Raw genomic sequence first — 19,941 nt, 5'->3', positions numbered from 1 at the left:
GCATACAGACATGGCGTACGTATGGAGCAACAGGAGATTGCTTGGCACAGGGAACCCAGTTGTCCTGCCAAGCCCCTGCAAGAGCAGAACTGGGGAGTGCTGGAAGGCAAACATCTAAAAGGGGGCATGCTGACCCAGAGCGAATGATTGTAAGAAATATCTTACTGGTGAAAGAGGTGCACGCAGATGGGACTAAACAGGCTCATCAGAGGGGAAGAAGAAATGGTGGGACATATGTTTTGGGAGTGTACTAATGCAAGGGGGTGTGGGAAAGGGTCCACCACTTTCTGAGAGTCACCAAAATAAACCTGTTAGCATGGGAGATGGTATAATATGGACTCATACCAAAGGGACTGGAGGAAATGTTATTAAGGACTTCAGTAGCATGTGTTAAAAATAGTTTATGGGAAGTAAGAAACCTCTGGGTTTTTAAGGGGTTGGCTTTCACTGAAAGAGGGTGCCTGAAGCTGGGGCTGCATGGACTTAAATACTACAACAGTTGGAACAAGGAAGAGATCGAAGTGGAAGAGGCGGAGAAGAAGTGGAGGAAAAATGACTGGACACACTTGTTTCACTGAAGCAACAGAGAGGACTAATGGGAAGGATACAGAATTTTCAGGTGGTTACTGAGGTAATAGTTTTTCCATGGGGTTCTCTATGAAGAAAAAAAATCCTATATGGGTTTTTTTGTGGGAAGCTGATATATGTCATTTAAGGCTTTAATATACGCAGTTATATATTTTTCGATATGTAGGGTTTTTTTTGAGGTATGACATTTTGGTGAAACAAGGATGGTCAATACGTGAAGCTTTGTAAGTGCAGGGTGATAAGTATGTTTTTAATAAAATTTATACATATTAAAAAATGTTCTCATCAGTATGTTTATTCAGTATGGATCATATGTTTTATAATCATACTCAGGGTTAGCTGCATTTAATCAACTTCATAGTTGGTTTCTATTACTGAGCCCATGCTGCTTTTGGCAGCAGTGTAATGATAATGTTTTTAATGAGGTTCCCCTTGTATGCAAATATTAGACAAGGGTATTTTTTGCTAGTGTTGATTGCGGGGAAAAACCTCAACTCTTTTGCAACTGGATGCAAAGATTTGCATGGATACGATGTTAAATTAATGGGTTTAACAAGAGGTATGTGTAGAATTGATGTTTCACTTTCATGGCCAAAATGAAAAAACCATGAAAAATATATCAGGTGGATATCCCCTTTTCAATTTTTAATTGATAAGTTCATTTCATTGTTAACAAATCATGTCATTTAGATTCTTGGTGTTTAATTTTTTTTATTAGAAACAAAATAAATGTGTACATACTGAAGTAATGGGGCTTACGTGATATTAACAAAACTGAAAACTGGTGATGTCCTTGTAGCCTATAGCGTATTGGCTTGGATACTTACCTAGGATATGGGACATGAGGGTTTTATGTCCTCTCTCTGCCTTTTTTGAGCAAGGCCTCAAACATGGATCTTCTACTCATAGAATGGTGCCTTAACCTTTGTGGTCTAGGGCATTTTGAGGTGAAGGACCTCTAATTTACTTGTGTTGCAGAGTGTGAGTGTTATAACCATCAGGCTATGAAGTTACTAAGGGCATTTATATACATACCTTTTTGTGTTGTGACGTGACGGAGATTTGCTGTGAGCTGACGTGCACAGTGCTGTGTTGTTTAAGTGGCAAAATATGCATTAGTGTGCAGAAAATGGCATTGGTGCACTTTTGAATTAAAACACCTTTAATGTGTTTTAGTTCAAAAGCATGCCACCACCATTTTCTCAATACTGGCGTGCATTTTGCTGTTTATACAAATGCATGCCCTGCAGCGGTGGGAGCTTTTAAAAGCACCTGGCGCTGAAGTACAAACATATGTACAAATGCCCTAAGTTTCTTAGAGACTGAGCAAGACTTTCCCTGAAATATCCTAGTGCCTAGTTGTTAGGGAGCTCTTCTAAGAGGGATGTTGCAAATTCAAATCCCTACTGTTAATCAGGTAGAGAGGAAATTCGAACCCAGCTCTTTTCACATTTTAGGGGAGTGCACTAACAGCTGGGATATAAGGTCTCCATTTTGTGAACAACACCTCAGTCCTTTCTCAAATCTGACCTGAAAAAACATCCAAGCACTTACTTTATTAAATATCATATTTTTTGGCATTTCTAATTTGTTTAGTTTATTAAACCAAAATAATTTACTAAATTTGATTGAATTAATGAATCATTTCAGTTTCCTGAAACTACATTTTTGGTGACTAAGTGACTCAATAAAGATATTTTCCCAGCTCTATTTATAAGACGTATAACTTGTTTAAGAACAAATGACTAGACAAAGGGGTCCAAGGTGCTTCATTTTAAAAAAGCCTTTTTTGTTTCTATAAGAAAGGACTTGGAAGAAAATAATTTTGAGTGCATATGGACCAATGTCCTTAAAGAAAATATTCGTAGTTTCATAGTTTCATAGTTTCTAGGGTCGGAAGGGACCTGAGCAGATCATCTAGTCCGACTCCCTGCCATGGCAGGAAGAGCACTGGGGTCAAATGACCCCAGTAAGGTGGTCATCCAACATCCTCTTAAAAACCCCCAGGGTGGGAGCCTGCACCACCTCACTTGGAAGCTGGTTCCAGACTCTAGCCGCCCTGACCGTGAAGTAGCGCCTCCTGATGTCCAACTTAAACCTTCCCTCCGCCAGCTTGTGACCATTGTTCCTGGTCACTCCTTGCGGCGCTCGGGGGAACAGGGACTCCCCCAGCGCCTGCTGATCCCCCCTAACCAGTTTATAACAGGCCACAAGATCCCCCCTCAGCCTTCTCTTTTGAAGGCTGAACAGGTTCAGGTCCCGCAACCTTTCCTCATAGGACCTACCCTGCTGTCCCTTGATCATACGAGTGGCCCTCCTCTGGACCCTCTCGATGCTGTCCACATCCCTCTTAAAGTGCGGCGCCCAGAACTGGACGCAGTACTCCAGCTGCGGCCTGACCAGTGCCGCATAGAGGGGGAGGATCACCTCCTTGGACCTGCTCGAGATGCATCTGTGGATGCACGACAAGGTGCAGTTGGCCTTCCTAGCCGCCTCCCCACATTGCCGACTCATGTTCATCTTGGAGTCAATAATGACTCCCAGATCCTTTTCCACCTCCGTGCTGACAAGAGGGGAGTTCCCCAGCCTGTATGTATGGTGCCGAATGTTCCTCCCCAGGTGCATCACCTTACACTTGTACTTGTTAAACCCCATCCTGTTCTCCTCCGCCCATCCTTGTAACCTATCTAGGTCCAACTGTAGCCTGTTGCTTCCCTCTATTGTGCCCACATCCCCCCACATCTTAGGGGATGTGGGCACAATAGAGGGGATAGGGTACAAGTTGTGGTATCTGTTTATAGACCACCCACTCACATTAGACCAGGGGTGGCAACATTTTTGGCCAGAGTGCGGATTGTGGGGGAGCTGGGAGGGGTCCAGTCCTTGTTCGTATAGCACAGTCACGGTCACTACCCTACCATCCACATGGAGGCATGCGTGCACCTGCCACCAGCAATGGGCTGGGCAGGAGCTCCACAGACATAGGTGCAGCTGTTTGCAGCATCTCTGTCACCTGCTGCAAGCAGCCCAGTGGTGGGTGGGTGCTCTGTGGCCAGCAGCCTGTGTCAGCTGTGGCAGGTGGCTGGGAGCCTGCAGACTTTTGTACTGAGGTCTGCAAAGCTCCAGCCCGGCTTGTCGCTGGTGTTGGGTACACGTGCACCTCAGGGCGCATAGCAGGGAAGGGACGGGCAGTTTCCCCATGGTGCACCCTGAGTGCTGCCATCCCTGGACCCCAGTCTGCCAGTTGCAGCCTCCTAGCTGCCTGCTACAGCTGGCCTGGGCTCTGGCTACAAAGTGCTGGCTGCGTCATAGATTTTATAGACATTAGGGCTGGAAGGAACCTCACAAGATCATCAGGTCCAGCCCCCTGCCCAAGGGGCAGGAAGTCAGCTGGTGTCAGATAAGCCCAGCAAGACAAGCATCAAAAGCATTTCTTAAAGGTATCCAGAGTAGGTGCTTGCACCACTTCCAGGGGGAGACTATTCCAGACTCTGGAAACTCAGATGGTAAAGAAGTCTTTCCTTATGTCCAGTCTAAAATGGTCTTCTGGCTTGTAGCAGACCTTGCAGCCTTTCTGCTACCTGTAAGCAGCCTGTTTTCATGACCAGCAGCAGCTGCCCAGAGCCCAGGCCATCTGTAGTGTGCTGAGCAAAATAGCTTGTCATGTCACGCTCTGGCATGCATGCTGCAGGTTGCCAACCCTTGCATTAGAGGCAGGATAAATGCACAGAGGTATAGGGAGGGGGGAAATGTGTTATTGTGGGGAACTTTAATCTGAGTCACATATTGGAGATCTCATACGGTCACTAGTCAACCATTTCAGAATTTCTGGTTATCATTTTGAGTTCATAAAAGTATTATCTGTGTATTGCCTCTAGCTTAGGAGAAATCTGTATTACGCTTCTTTTTTATAGATGAAAGGAAACTGGTCAGAAAACTAAGAACTAGTGATTACTTAGATGCAAGTGTTCATGACTTGTGCTGTGGGCTACAGAATGAAGTCCAAATAAATCATATGTATAGTCTTAGTGCCTTACAAGTGTCAGTTTCACAAAGCTGAAAACAATTATGAGCCAAATCAGTTTGTAGAAAGAACTTTAAAAATGTGAAAGCTAATAAGGAACTGTTGATGAATGATTTTATTAAGTGACCCCAAAGCCACAATCAAGAAAGAAGCCCACATTGGTTAAAAAAACAAGGTGGCTTAGTGAGGGAAATGTAAATGGTTATTAAAAAAAAGGAGCGATACAGTAAAACATCATTAGAACAAACTTCATAAAAAAATCCTACTTTTAACAGTTCCAACATCAGGAACCATTTTTTTTTGCATTATTATAATCAGTCAAATTTACTAACCCTATTATTGTATACAATCTATTTTACTGAATTTGTCTCTTGATTCCATAGGGGTTCACAATTATGAGGTTATGCTGTATATAACAAATGGAAGAAAAAAGAAAGTTGATAGTCATGAATATAAATTTGAAGCTGGGAATTGTAGAAAATTGATAAAGAATACAAAATTTCAAATAGCCAGTAGATTTAAAGACACTAAAGAGGAATGTAATGATGATGTATTTTTACTAGATAAAAACGTTGACATTAATAAAGCAGAAATATAGAAGCACTGAATACATGTTTTGCTCTAAATTTAGAAAAAGTCAGGTGATGTTTTGAGAGACTGCACTAGTGATATGTTTTCCATTAAAACAGCTCATTCATTCAGGAAATGGCTAAATGAGCAGCTAGCAAAGCCAGTTCTGCTTTTTAAATCAGCAGATTTGGAATAACTTGCATCCAAGAGCTTTAAAAGAGCTGACCAAGAAGCTCTCTGGACCACTAACATTTATTTCTTTATTCATTTTTCTACAAGTCATGGAACACCGGGGAAGTTACAGAGGTTGGAAAAAAACAAAAGTTGTGCCAATATTTAAAAAAGAAGGACAACAAAGGTTATATTATAGGCCTGACAGCCTGACCTCCTGGGAAAAGTAATGGAAGGGCTGATATAAACCTTGATTGATAAAGATGGGAAAGTACTTAATGCTAGTCAGCAAGGGTTTATGGAAAATGTTAGATTAGTTCAACACTTTTTCACAAGAATATGAATTTGTTAATAGGGGTAATAGTGCTGATGTAATATACTTAGATTTCTGTAAGGCTTTACAATGTTTTAAGTCACTAGAGCAATACATTGTTAATAGCACACATTAAATGGGTTAAAAACTGGCTAACTCAGAGGTTAGCAATGTTTTTGCAGTGGGTGCTTAGCTCTGAATGTAGGCTGCTTTCTTCCCAGCCTCTGCTACTGCTGAAGCTGAAGCCTCAGTCATTGCTCCCTGCTACAGTGCTGCTGCCTCTGCTTCTCCTTACCACCTGGGTGAAGCTCCCTACTGCAGAAACGCTACTGAAGCGTCCTGACTTTTCCGGCCGAATAAAATAGTTCTGTGGGCCAAATCCAGCCTGCAAGCTATAGGTTACCACCTCTGGGCTAACTGACAGATTTCAAAATGTAATTGCAAAAGGACAATCACCATTGATTGGGTGTGTTTCTGAGAGGTCTTCAAGGGACTGTTTTTTGGCCCTACATCATTAAAATCTATATGAATGGTCTGAAAGAAAACAGTCTTCACTGATAAAGTCAGCAGGTGACAGATTTAGGGAATGGTAAGTGATGAAGAAAACAAGTCACAGATACAGAATAGTCTGGATTGTTTAGCAAGTGGGGAATAAGCAGCAGCATGCATTTCAACAATATGCTTTTCTAGATTTCAAAGGTAAAATTGTACTTCTAAGAATAAACAGGATGGGGGGATTCTGTCCTGGGAAGCCGTAATTCTGACAAAGATGTTGGGGTAATGGGGTAATTAGCTGAACATGAATGCCCAGCATAACACTGACCAAAAAGACTTATGTGATCCTTGGATGTATAAACATGGGGACCAAGCAGGAGTAGGGGTCTTCTATGGCCATGTCCACATGAGCATGGGTGTTTGTTTCCCCAGGGACAAGAAGCAATGGTACATCTTGTGCTGCTCCTATTTGTTCCCTGGGGAATGCCTGTGCCATGTGCCATCTGGCGCACGGCAGGTTACCCTGTATGGGGTAGGGGAGGCTGGTGCTAGCAACTATGCTGGCCCCAGCAGCCTTACCTGGGGTCCTGTGGGCCTTAGGGAGCTGCAGCCACAATGATCCTGCTGCTCGGAGCCTGGCTGGCAGCTGAAGCATGGCTCTAGCTGGCTAGACTGGTTTTGGACGGCACATGCAACCCCACCATGTGCTGCCTTGTTTTTTTTTTTGTGCTGCACTCACCTTGGCACAGCCTATATGTTGCACTGGTGCTATTGCTACTCAAGTTGTGTTTAATTCTGGTGCCCTTCATTCACAGGTGACTGATAGGGGGAATATGGCGGGGGGGGGGCACGTTTCCCCCCCTGAGTTTGGCCCCTGACTCAGCACTGCTCAGGACGGAGCAGTTTTTTGCTGCGCAGGCCGGCAGTGGGTTGGGTGGGGGGAGCACTAAGCTATGGCTCAGAAGTATAGGAGTGGATATGGGGCTTTTGGTCCGTCTTGGGTTTGTCCACAAATTCTACCCCCCCAGACTCAGCAGGCACCAGTTGCCCCTGCCTTCATTCAAAAAGGCTTTTGATAAACTAGAGAGAGTTTAGAGGAAAGCCATGATAATAACTAAAGGATTGGATTACTTTGATAGACTTAAGAGGCATGTCCCCACATGCAGGGGTGTGTGCTTGCAGTGGCAAAAATAGTAGTGGCACAAATTTTTGCTGCAGTACACATCCCTGCATATGCACTTTGGTGTGGAGCAAATTGTCCTGCTTGGGGGAAACCGGCCTTTCCCTGCTCTTCCTGGCTCCCAGCATGCTGGAGGAGCTGAGGGACAGCTAAAGGAGTGAAGATGCTCTTGCTGGCAGCCAAAGCATATCCTGGAAAGACCAAGCCTCCATGTTAGCTGCTGCATGCTTGTCCTGCATGCACCACATCGCTTTTTTTCATGCTAATTTTTTTTTTTTTTGCTACCAGATTTCCATCAAATTTGCAGCATGTGTTAATATTCCAGGCATATGGTTTGTGGCGCTGCAAAGAGGTTGCACGTGCCTGCATGTCTCAATGTAGCCAAGGTGGCTTCTTGTTAGTTAAACAAAGAAGGTTATGGGGTGATCTGATTACAGTCTATAAGTACTCAGAGGAGGAACAGAAATTTGCTATTAGAGGGCTTTTTAGTTTAACTGACTAGGCTAGGGTGTAACAAGCTTCAGAAGTAGAAAGTTTGGAGTTAGACAAATTTAATTAGAATGTGCACATTTTTAATAGTGGGGGTAATTAACCATTCAAATAAGTTACCAAGTGTTTTAGTAGATTCTCTGTCACTGGAAATTTTAAGAACAAGACTGGATGTGCTCCTGAAAGATGCACACTCAGGTTCAAACAAGAACAAATACAGCAGAATAGTCTTCACTGCCCCAAGGGTTATTGGCTTTGCTTATGCATTATTTTCATTAGCTTGATTTTTATATAGAAGCAAAACGATATGAAATAAGTTATGAATCCCACAGAAATATGGAACCTGATATGTGTGTTCATGTATTCAACTACAAATAGAATTATTTTCACAGACGGACCTATGAGCTTCACTTCATCAACCTCCTAGATACAGAAACTCACGGACTCAATATTGACTTTGGATTTATGACACACTACAACCTGGCTGACATCTGATTCCCCAGGTAGCAGCAGGTATCTCTCCACTTTTACCTGCTACATCCCTCTTCCCCCCCTTCCCTCCTACCTCAACCTGTCTTTCTCACCACTTGAGTCCTTTATTTCCATTTTCACTGAGTGGCTTCCTTGCTTGCATTGCATGCCAGACTCTAGTTTCTTTATTATTCCTTCCATCCAGGAGGAGCACACACACACACTAGCTAGATGCTTGCTCAACCTGACAAAGGTTTTTTAAACCCAAAAGCTTGCAAAGAAGAATTTCTCTAAGTATTCAGTTGGTCTAATAAAAGATATTAGATTGACCCTAAGAACCTTGTCTGGGTTATGTCCTTAGACCACCATGGCTACAACCTACACCCCATAACACACACAAGTGACATGAGTTTTTCTTTCAGCAGTTTGAGGTGCAGTTTCACAGAAACCCCTGCACCACTCTGCCTGAAACCTGGCAGGCCTCCTGCATGCCCGCATGAGGGGCAATGTATGTGGCAAGACAGGGCAGCCATTTAATGCCCCGCTCTCAGAGCTGGAGACGGCAGTTTTGTTTCTCACCAGCCAGCAGGGGAAGAACATGTCCCTGCTGAACTCCCGTGCCAGGAGGTATAGTCTGGGGCAATATAGGGAGGAGGAGGCCCCACATCATGGGGCATGACCTAAAACTGCACCCTGCCACGGTAGGGAGGCCTGGTTGGGACTGCCAGTGGTGTGGCAGCCCCAGGAAATGCCAGGACTGTGAACTTCCCTAGTGCAACACAGGTAGGAGCAGGAGGTATCTGATAACTGCCAGCCACCATACAGTCCTGCCTGGGGAAAGGCCAGACCTGTAAGATCTTTGAGAGGCGTGAGGCTTACTGGTTGCAGTGGAGTTGTGAGGATGAGAACAGGGGCTACCATGCCTGCAGTTTTCACCCCGCTGTGCCTTAACACACACAAAATCACCCATGTTACGAGTTTTGCTCATCAGCAGTTTAAAGTGCAGTTTCTCAGAAACCCCTGCACCTATCTCCTTGAAACCTGGCAGACTTCATGGCCTCAGCAAGGGCTACCATGCCTTCACTTTTCACCCTGCTGCAATTTAACACACACACAGTCACATGCCACCAGTTTTGCTTGTAAGCAGTTTGAGGTGCAGTTATCCAGAAAATCCTGCACCTATCTCCTTGAAACTTAGCAGGCCTCATGACCTCAGAAGGGGCTACCATTCCTTCTGTTGTCATCCGAATCTGCCAAAAAATGACAAAGTTATAGGTATTTCAGTGATTCCCCATTATAGCCTATGGCCGAATCTCTGCCGAATCAGTGCTGAATCTTCCAAAGCTGATTCAGCCAAATTGATTCACAACAGTGATCCAAATCTATGAATCAAATCACTGTCCTCCAAATTGGCTGAATCCGAATTGAGTACTTCCCTATTTGCATGGGCCTAGTTGTGGGTACAAGCTACGTGGACAGTACTAGAAGCCTGTTTTTAAAAAAAATTGGAGTATCCTGGATCTAAGCTGCAGCATTTTTTTTCCACTCCTACCTTAAAAAACAATAACCCCTCTCAACCCTTCCCTCCCTCATGACTTTATAAAATGAGAATGAACTGGCTATGCATGGAGTTTAGAGTGTCATGGTCCTGTAGGTCAATTATTCTCAGATTGTATGCCTTTAATGGTATATTCAGTCAGATGTTTTTCCCATCAAATCCAAAATAAATGAAATGAGGAAACAAAGTGCAAGAGTCCAGCACTTCATTTCTCATACTGTAGGAACTGCAGCAACAAAAGCTAGGAGAAAATTCTCAAGTGAGAAATGATAGCAGTTCAAGGCCACATTAGTTGATGCATGGAAGTACATTAAAAGAAAACTAGAAAGCTATTTTAGGGATTGTCATTGTTTATAGCTAACTAGAGTCCTTGTAGAAATCATTTGGGTATTCTGTGCCCAGTCTCTGGTAGCAGTAAGATCAGTGTGTTGAGAGCATAAGATCAAGAGTCAGAGAATTTAGATTCTATTCCTGACTGCCACAGATTAACTGGCCTTGGCAGTATCACTTCTGTTTTCTGTGCAACAGTTTCCCTCTCTTGTTACACTTCATAGCTTTTTGGAAAAGAATATAGCAAAACTTACTGGGGCAAACCTTACAGACACACCTTCTGTCCAATGTAGATAGCAGAGGGGCACTGCAACTCTGCAAGCAGGTGATGGTACACGACATTGGTAGAGGTGCAGGTGACTGAACCTCATATGTTATAATCCACGTTATTTGGTCCAATGATAATGTGGTCTGTGTTTGATGAGGCAGTACAGCTTGCCTCTGGGTCCATCGTGAGGGCTGATGCCTCAGTGAGAATTGGAGTTACATAGGCTGTTGCTTGAGAGACGCCATTAGAGGTTGACGTGGCTGTCTGTAAGCCAGGAAAAGTTTGTCCTCCATGATTTCCTTGAGATGGTTGTCCTTTTCTAGGAGGGATTGGTGTTCATTATTGATGCATCTGAGGTATCCAAACTGAGGGCTATAGATTACAACTGGAGGGAATCTGGTGTCCATGTCCCAGGGTTGGTACTGTAGAAGGTTGGCACGAGGTCTAAGTCTGGCTTTGTTGATTTGAGCAGCTACAGTTTGGGGATTGCATTATAACTGTAGGAATCCCTCCTCCAGATCCTTAAGGCGTGTATCCTGGTTGGTGGGATTAGAGTAGATATGGTTGTAATATAGAGCTTGGCTGCAGATGATGGACTTGGCATGCTTAGTGGTGTGAAGGTAGCTGTGCCTGTTGGTTGGCTTCCAATATAATGTGGTGGTGATATGGCCATTGCAGATCTTCTCTGATAGGCCTCTGTCCAAACCACATTGTCTGACATGTAGAATGGAATTGGCTAATACCAAGTCGTTGTCCCCCTGGTTAGAGCTTTCACCCACTTCATGTGGGATACTAAGAATGAAAATCTCTTTGCAACCTGCATGTAGACAGAGTTTCAGTCTGGTCTTTGGGAATGTATCTAGTCAGTTATACAAAGTGCAACAGTTTGAACCGGAGAGGTTGAGAGAGGGATCAAACATGACTTCCTAACTTGGGGTGAGAAGTGAGAGATCCATTTAAGTTCTTGTTTAATTAGTTAGACCAAATGCAACTGCTTCAACAGGAGACTTTGAAAAAATACAACCACTGTAGCCTAGTTCAGATTCTGGTTCAGGAAACCATCTGAGGTTCAACTTCATGGTTTTTACTGGGCAGAAGAAAAACCCGATCTTTGCTCATCATCTCCCATGTGATCACTGCAACCTGGGTTGTTTGCTGACCAGAAATTCTATCTTGGACCTGAGAGAAATTTCCCGACAGCTTAATTGGAACAGGTACATTTCTGGTTTCAGCTTTGATCAAATGGCATTTTCCACCAAAACCAGCTCTCATGTTATTTTCTTTGTCTGCCTGGTTTATTTAGATGATGAAATCTTCAGTTTTGGGGACTGTCTGCTATAATTCTTTGCACACTTCCTACTGTAACAGGGCACTGATCTGGTTAGAGACTTTAGGTGCTACTGCAATGTATCAAATTTATAATGTTTATAAATAATATTGAAACACTTGTATGTACAGGGTCTTTCTGACACAACTGCAATGTGCTTTTATAAAATAGTTCTAATACTGGGGAAGCAGTCTGAATATAGAATGAGAAGAGATCCCAGAACAGCTGGGACCTTATCTTCCCCCAAAGTCTGGGAGTATTGAGTTCAGTATGAGTTTTGTTCATACACAGCAGCCCCAAAGATCTAGTCTCACTTTAGACTGTCTTTCTGTAAGATCCTGGTCGCATCTAATTTTGCTTCTATTTCCCCATCTTTATAACAGGGATAGTGTTATTTGCTTGTGGCAGTTCACAAAGGGAGATTAATTAGTTTGTGAGAATTAAGGTTGCTAACCTGCTTTGAATCATGAAATATTATGTACTGTATTTTTTTCTGGAAAAAGGAGTACAGTTTTAAAACTGGCTTGAGATTTCTTGCAAATTCTGCTCTCTCTCTCTCTCTCTCTCTCTCTCTCTCTCTCTGTGTGTGTGTGTGTGTGTGTGTGTGTGTGTGAAAGAGAGAGAGAGAAATTTGAAACTGTATGTGCAGAGAAAGATTTACAGAATTGTGCTTTCTGACATCTCTTTGCCATCATTCAGTTTAATGGTGCTGTATGCTCTACACTTTTAATGTTTTGTTGTTTGGCAAGAGTGGAGGGAAAACCTACCATGACGCTGGCCCCTGCTGGAATTATATACATTGTGGAACCTTAATTAGCCCCTGCTGTATTGCTGAAAATGTATTTCTCATCTTGAACACTTTTTCATGTGAAATGCTATACAGTAGCTCTGAGTGTGGAGTCATTTCGCTTTGCATGATGGGATATGTCCAGGCATGTTGTATGAGGAATCATGTTCCCTTTGCACCATTGGTTATCTTTCTTTTTTTTTTAAATTTTAGCAAAATAAAGAAAAATCACAACTGGTGTACTAGAAGTGCAGTGGTTTACATCCCCTTTTTGTTCAGATGATGAGGTCTTCTATCTAACTACAGCCACTGCTGTTAATTCATAAAGATCAATATCATTGCCCTTGAGAAGATCTATTTGATTGCTGAAATGAGTTTCCTTTTTCCATGGAGAGATTAACTTGAATCTGGAGTATCTAATTCTTTATGTAGGATGCTTTCAGTTCAATATATTGCCAGGACACTCCTCTCTGCCATAATTGGGAAAAGGATTCAGTAATACATAATGCTAGCTGTTTAATTAATGTGTATCAAGGAGAATGATTATGCCAGCAATTATTGTATTTGGCATAATTTAAATAATAAATTTTCTGTCCAGTGCCTTATTATCTTTAGAAACTACAAAGCTATGTGATGTGTTCTTCCTTCATTCATTCCAAAAATCAAATAAAAGAAGTAAAAAGGAGAAAAAAAAGTGCAACTGTAAGTGTGTTTGGTCATGTCACTGGAATGAAAAGGCAATCATTGGCTAAGCTGACTAGATTCAAAGGAAGCATGTCCAAAAACTTGGGCCTCAAACCACAGGGCAATTATAGGTTGCTTCCCTGAAACTTTTTATTACATTGGAACTAAATTCTGGGCTTCTGTCACTGGACAGTGAAAGATATTCAATGCTTCACTCGTCTGTAATCTTAGTGACAGTGGAACTTCAGTAGTTTCTGTCCCTGATACACTGCTTCATGGCTTCAGAGACTTTTAGGTCTAGAAGGGATCATTTTCACATCTAAACCCGCTTCTTGCCTAATTCAGGCTATCGAATTAAAGCAAGTTATTCCTGTATCAAGCCCGTAATTCTGATTGAGCTAGAGTGTACCTTTAGGAATACATCCAGTCTGGACTTCAAATAATGGGAAATCACTGTATCCCTAAATAGGTCATGGTACTTTCAATGTTAAAAATGGATACCTTTCTTTCTAGTTTGAATTTGTCTAGCTTCTAGACCTGGTTATGCTTTTAATTCAAAACCCCTCTCTTATCACAAATCTTGCAACCTGTGTCAGTATATATAAAATAAAGCCAAGCAGAATTTTCAATATTCATTTTTCAGGAAGGTCCAACATTTCATCTTTTTCTTTTTTCTTCCAGCATGTGACAAAGTTTAGACATCTCAACTGTTGTGATAAAATGAAGATTACCCCCAAAATTATAGTTTCATAGTTTCATAGTTTCTAGGGTCGGAAGGGACCTGAGCAGATCATCTAGTCCGACCCCCTGCCATGGCAGGAAGAGCACTGGGGTCAAATGACCCCAGTAAGGTGGTCATCCAACCTCCTCTTAAAAACCCCCAGGGTGGGAGCCTGCACCACCTCACTTGGAAGCTGGTTCCAGACTCTAGCCGCCCTGACCGTGAAGTAGCGCCTCCTGATGTCCAACTTAAACCTTCCCTCCGCCAGCTTGTGACCATTGTTCCTGGTCACTCCTTGCGGCGCTCGGGGGAACAGGGACTCCCCCAGCACCTGCTGATCCCCCCTAACCAGTTTATAACAGGCCACAAGATTCCAAATTGATTTGGAAATATTGAAACACATTGGTTCTTACTCAAATGAGACAATGCCAGTCTCAAATTTTAAATCTTTATTGTAGGGGGGCTGAACCTGATGATCCGTAAGTTCCCTTCTAGCCCCTAAAAACTATGAAACTACCTTGAAACTCTTCATTTTGAGTCAATTCAATATTAAATAGCATTTTCCAATAATGGCACATTGCTACATAGGAGTAGCAGCTTGGGAGCCTATGAAAGGAGAGACTCTGAGGGACGGGAGAACCCGAGAGTAACTCCTGTCTAAAACTTACCTCAGGAAAAGTGAAGAATACCTGTGATGAACAGAGACCTTGTGAAGGAACAAGGGTACTCAAGGAGCTAGTTAGCATCATAGCTCAGCCCCTGGCACGGATCTTCTAGAGTTCCTGGCGCTCTGGTGAAGTGCCCAAAGATTGGAAGAAGGCCAATGTGGTGTCTATCTTGAAGAAAGGGAGGAAAGTGGATCCAGTAAACTACAGGCCCATCAGCCTGACCTCTATCCCAAGGAAGGGCTTAGAAAAAATCATCAAAGAGGCCATCCTCAACGGACTGGCCAATGGCAACATCCTGAGGGATAGCCAGCATGGGTTTGTTGCTGGTAGGTCTTGCTTAACCAATCTCATTTTCTTTTATGACCAGGTGACCTATCACCTGGACAAGGGAGAGGAGATGGATGTTGTATATCTTGACTTCAAAAAAGCCTTTGATCTGGTATCCCATGATCACCTCTTGGCAAAACTGGCCAACTGTGGCCTTGGGTCCACCATGATCCACTGGCTGGGGAATTGGCTCCGTGGTCAGACCCAGAGGGTGGTGGTCGACGGAAGTCAATCATCGTGGTACCCTGTGACCAGTGGGGTTCCTCAAGGATCTGTCCTAGAGGCTATACTATTTAACATCTTCATCAATGATGCAGACATTGGAGTCAGAAGTGGACTGGCCAAGTTCTCTGATGATACCAAACTTTGGGGTAAAGCCTCTACACCTGAGGACAGGAGGGCAATCTAGGCTGACCTTAACAGGCTCAGGAAATGGGCGGATGAGAACCTGATGGTGTTTAATGCCTAAAAATGCAAGGTTCTCCACCTTGGGAAGAAAAACTGCAGCATCCTTATAGGCTCGGCAGTGCTACGCTGGCTAGCACTATGGATGAAAGCGAGTTGGGGGTCATCATTGACCACAAGATGAACATGAGTCTTCCATGTGATGCTGCAGGTAGTAAAGTAAGCAAAACACTGGCATGCATCCATAGATGCTTCTCAAGCAAATCTCAGGACGTCATTGTCCCGTTGTACTCGGCCTTGGTGAGGCCGCAGCTGGAGTACTGCATCCCATTTTGGGCTCCATAATTCAAAAAGGATGTGGAGAAGCTTGAGAGAGTCCAGAGGAGAGCCACATGCATGCTCAGAGGTCAGGAAAACAGACCTTATGATGAGAGGCTGAGAGCTATGGGACTCTTCAGCTTGGAAAAGCGCAGGTTCAGGGGCGATCTGATGGCCATCTATAAGTTTATCAGGGGTGTTCACCAGGATCTGGGGGAACGATTGTTCACCAGAGCCTCCCAAGGGATGATAAGGTCAAACGTTTATAAACTCCTGTAAGACTGTTTCAGGCTTGACATAAGGAAAAGTTTCTTTACTGTCTGAGCCTCCAAGGTCTGCAATAGTCTGCCATCAGAGGTGGTTCAAGCACCTACTCTGAACACCTTCAAGAAAAAATTGGATGTTTATCTTGCCAGGATCCTGTGACCCCAGCTGACTGCCTGCCCCTGGGGCTGGGGACTGGACTCAATGATCTTCCAAGGTCCCTTCCAGCCCTAATGTGTGTTAAATCTGTGAGTCCCTCCTGATGCTTCCAGAGTCATTGCTTCCTTTTTATTGGTTGTTGGCTGGCCTGGAAAAGCATGTCTGGCCCTGGAGAGGGGCAGCCAGGACAGAGTCAGCAGAGTCCCAGCAGGGAAGATGCTGAAGGACTCTCCAGCTGTGATCTATCAGTGGAGAAGGTTTGTGGCCACCCACCAAGCCAATGAACATTTGCTGGAGACTTGTGAGAAGTAGGCCAGAAGAAAATGGAAGCTCAGGATGGTGACAGTGGCTCAAAGAGGTAAGTAGTAGTTGACACATAGCCATGAGCCAGCTGCGAATGTTTGTTTTCCCTTAAAAGTTCATTTGATTATTTTCAGGATTATTCAAGTGGATCTGTAACGGGGATTTTCCCCTGGGTGCACAAGGAATTTTTATAAACCTTTATTGTTGTTCTTGTCCCTCTTGGAACTGTTGCAAAAGGGAGTTGATAAAAGAAGTGGAAAGGGAATTCACCCCTAGGACTGTTTAATTGATTCTCATAGTGACAAGACTGTAAAACCAATTGATGAAGGGAAGAATACATATATGATGAGCAATGGTGAGAATTGATAAATGGGAGAACACATGTATGTTGAGAGGTGATGAGGGGGTTCTGAATTAATTAGAAGAGACATTAGAGCACCTTGTTGGACATTGCTGGAGTATTGAATAGCCTGGCTGGGTAACCTTAACCAAAGCTCAATAAAGAGGGGTCTGGCATAGAGGCTAGGCACCCCAAGGATGACCATTGCCTGTGGCCTAAGAGACAGCAGTTGCACTTAGGGTGCAAAGGGTTGTGGAACATGTTGGATGTGGTAAGGGTGGGGTCCAGGGGAGAAGGAGCCCCACGAAGATATTCCCAGTAAGCCTGAATTTATTTACCCCATTGGGACTAACTTCAAAATTTGAACAGAATCAAAGTCATGGTGGGTGAGCACAAAAGTTGGGGAAGACATACATTGGCAGGCAGTAGGGTAAGAAAGTAGCAACATTCCCTTCAGACTGACATCACCCAGTTAGGAGGATGATGGGCTGCAGAGGGCTCAGACCTTATAACACCTATCCTTGACAGAGCTTAATCCCCTTATTTACTTTCATGGGTCTAGATTCTCCTATGTACCATGTACAAGAGAGAACTTTGAACATGAACTATAGCTTTCAAAGCTATCTGCTGATAGGAAATGTATATTTCTTTGAACTGATTCAGAACATATCAAGTTCAGTTCAACAAAATGAAATATTCCAATTCAGGTAGAAACATCCTGAAACAAAATATTTGACTTTTATTTTTCCAAAGGAAAATCAGTATTTTTTTCAAAGTTTTATGTTTCTCATTTCTCATTTTGACAGAAAATTCCTAATCAGATCTATTATGTGCTATTAACAGGTCACACATGGATAAACTGAATAGATGGAGTCTTTTTGTTTCCCAATATAAAGCAGGAAATATAAAACTGGAAATTATTCTTATAGTTCTTTTTTGATCCCTTTCAAATTTATCAATGCCCTGTCTAAATGTGGACTCTACAATTGGACGTATTACCTCATCACCACTATTTTTGTATAATGCCTCCCTGCTTCTGTTTTACAGACCATTGATTCTACATTTGTGCTTTTAGCTACCACCTTGCACATATATCCAACTGAAGAGAATGTAAATTATCAGCCAAGACTCAGATCCTTTCCTGAGTTACTGCTTCCAAATAAATCTCCTTGCCTTCACCATACAAATAAATGTGTAGTGCACCACTGGTTCTTCAGATGTGCACAACCTGTCTGGTAAAACACGTTTTTTTCAAGTGAGCCCATTTTACCATGCAAACCAGACTGCTTGTAGAATCAACCAGGCTCTCTCATTAATTACTACTCCATCATTTTTGTCACTTGCATACTTTATAAACAACGATCTTACATATTTTATCAGCTCAGTGATTAACATATGGAAGAGCATTAAGCCAAAAACAAATCCTTATGGATTCCATGTAAAATGTCCCTGTTTAATGGATTTTCTCCATTTAAAGTTATTGTAGGGACCTCTTATTTTTAATTAGCTTTAATGTGCGCAGCATTGGTTTTGTGTAACATTAATATTTTGATTAAAATGTCTTTTAGTGCTCAAGTCAAACATTTTATAGAAATATAAAAATATGACATCAACACAGATACCACTTAAAATGTTTAATTCTGGTGGTTGCCACTTAAAAGCATCCCTATTTTCTTGTGGAAAAGAAGGCATTTCATTAGTGCTGGTGAAGTGTGACTACATCATCCAAATACAGAACAGGTATATTCCACTTTTTCTGCTTCATTACTGATTATTTTATCATTTCTGTCTGTGACAGGAGTATCAATATTGGAGCCTTTCTGGGAGTGGCTCTGCTGTCCTGTAATGGGCCAACGGCCTGCTTACTCGCCTGCCACGCCTTGATCTTATTTGATTAGAAGATAGTTGTAATCAGCGGGAGGCTGCCCATTTTTCTGCGCCCCGGTGACAGGGGGCGCTACCTGCGGCTCCTTTTCCTCCCCTACACCACAGCCCAAGCCTTGCAGATGGAGTTGACGTGGTTTAACCTGGGCCTTGTTGTTTTCTGGCCCTCCTCTTTACTCCCGGGGCGCTGCACTGCCCCCTCTTTCGCTCGCTCTGCGCCTCGCTGCCCCCTTCTCTCACCCGCTCTGGGACTCCTCGCTGCCCCCTTTTATCTCTCGCTCTGGGGCTCCTCGCTGCCCCCTAGCTCCGGGGCTTCTCACTGCCCCCTAGCTCTGGGGCTCCCTACTTCCCCCTCTTGCTCCAGGGCTTCTCCCTACTGCCCCCTCTCGCTCCGGGGCTTCTGGGCTGGGGCCAATGTGCCCCCTAACAATGCTGCACCCTCTCCGGTGCCAGGAGGCCCCACGATACTGTGGAGCTCCTATGAGGCCTCCTCCACCCCTAATAGCCTCGCCTGGTCCTCCGGTGAAAACAGTAAACATAAAACATAAAGCCCCTGGGCTACAACATAAAAACTAGACTGTCCGGTTGAACAAAAATCTACTCCCTACTAGAAAGCGAGGGAGTGGGGGAAGAAGGGCTCCACCAACCTCAGCAGTGACCAGGGGATGCTCTCATGGCCAGAGTCCTCCCCTCTGTCTGTCTGAGCTGAGTCTCTACTCCCATGGCTGCTGGAGAGGGACTGCCTTCCTGGCCTCCTACCTGGGCTTAAGAAAGGATAAGCCCTGCCCCTTCCTGGTCAGCTGGTTTTACCAGTTGTTCCGGCAACCAGCACCTGTGCAGCCCTGGTGACTGGCAGCTGAGCCTCCCCCTTTCTGCCACTAGGGGTCTCCCCAGAGCAGTCTCCGCTCTCAGGCGCAGAGCACCTGAGCGCACTGCGACACTGTCCAAACTGATTATGGTCTTACTTGCTCTTGAGTTATAACAGCATAATTACAGTAAGAATAAGTTTATTAATGAATTCTGGATGAGTCCTAAAATATTTTTGCCTTATTTTTAACTTCTTTTATAAGATGGCAATATATGCATTAGATATTTTGGATGCTTACTTATGGATCAGATTTGAATAGAAAAATCTTGTTCTTCATACTAATCAAATTCATTGTTAAGTGTAAATAATAGCAGTTTGAAGGAAAACTTCTTGAATAAGTGGATGTAACAGCAGGTCAAAAGACCGCTCAGAGTTACAGTGTAGGTGGAGCTGGGCCTAGGTGTTTGACAAGAGCTCTACATATAGTGC

The sequence above is a fragment of the Gavialis gangeticus genome, unplaced genomic scaffold (genome assembly GCF_001723915.1).
Source record: "Gavialis gangeticus isolate Ggan-Ray unplaced genomic scaffold, GavGan_comp1, whole genome shotgun sequence".
Taxonomy (NCBI): domain Eukaryota; kingdom Metazoa; phylum Chordata; order Crocodylia; family Gavialidae; genus Gavialis; species Gavialis gangeticus.
This window is presented reverse-complemented; position numbering follows the sequence as displayed.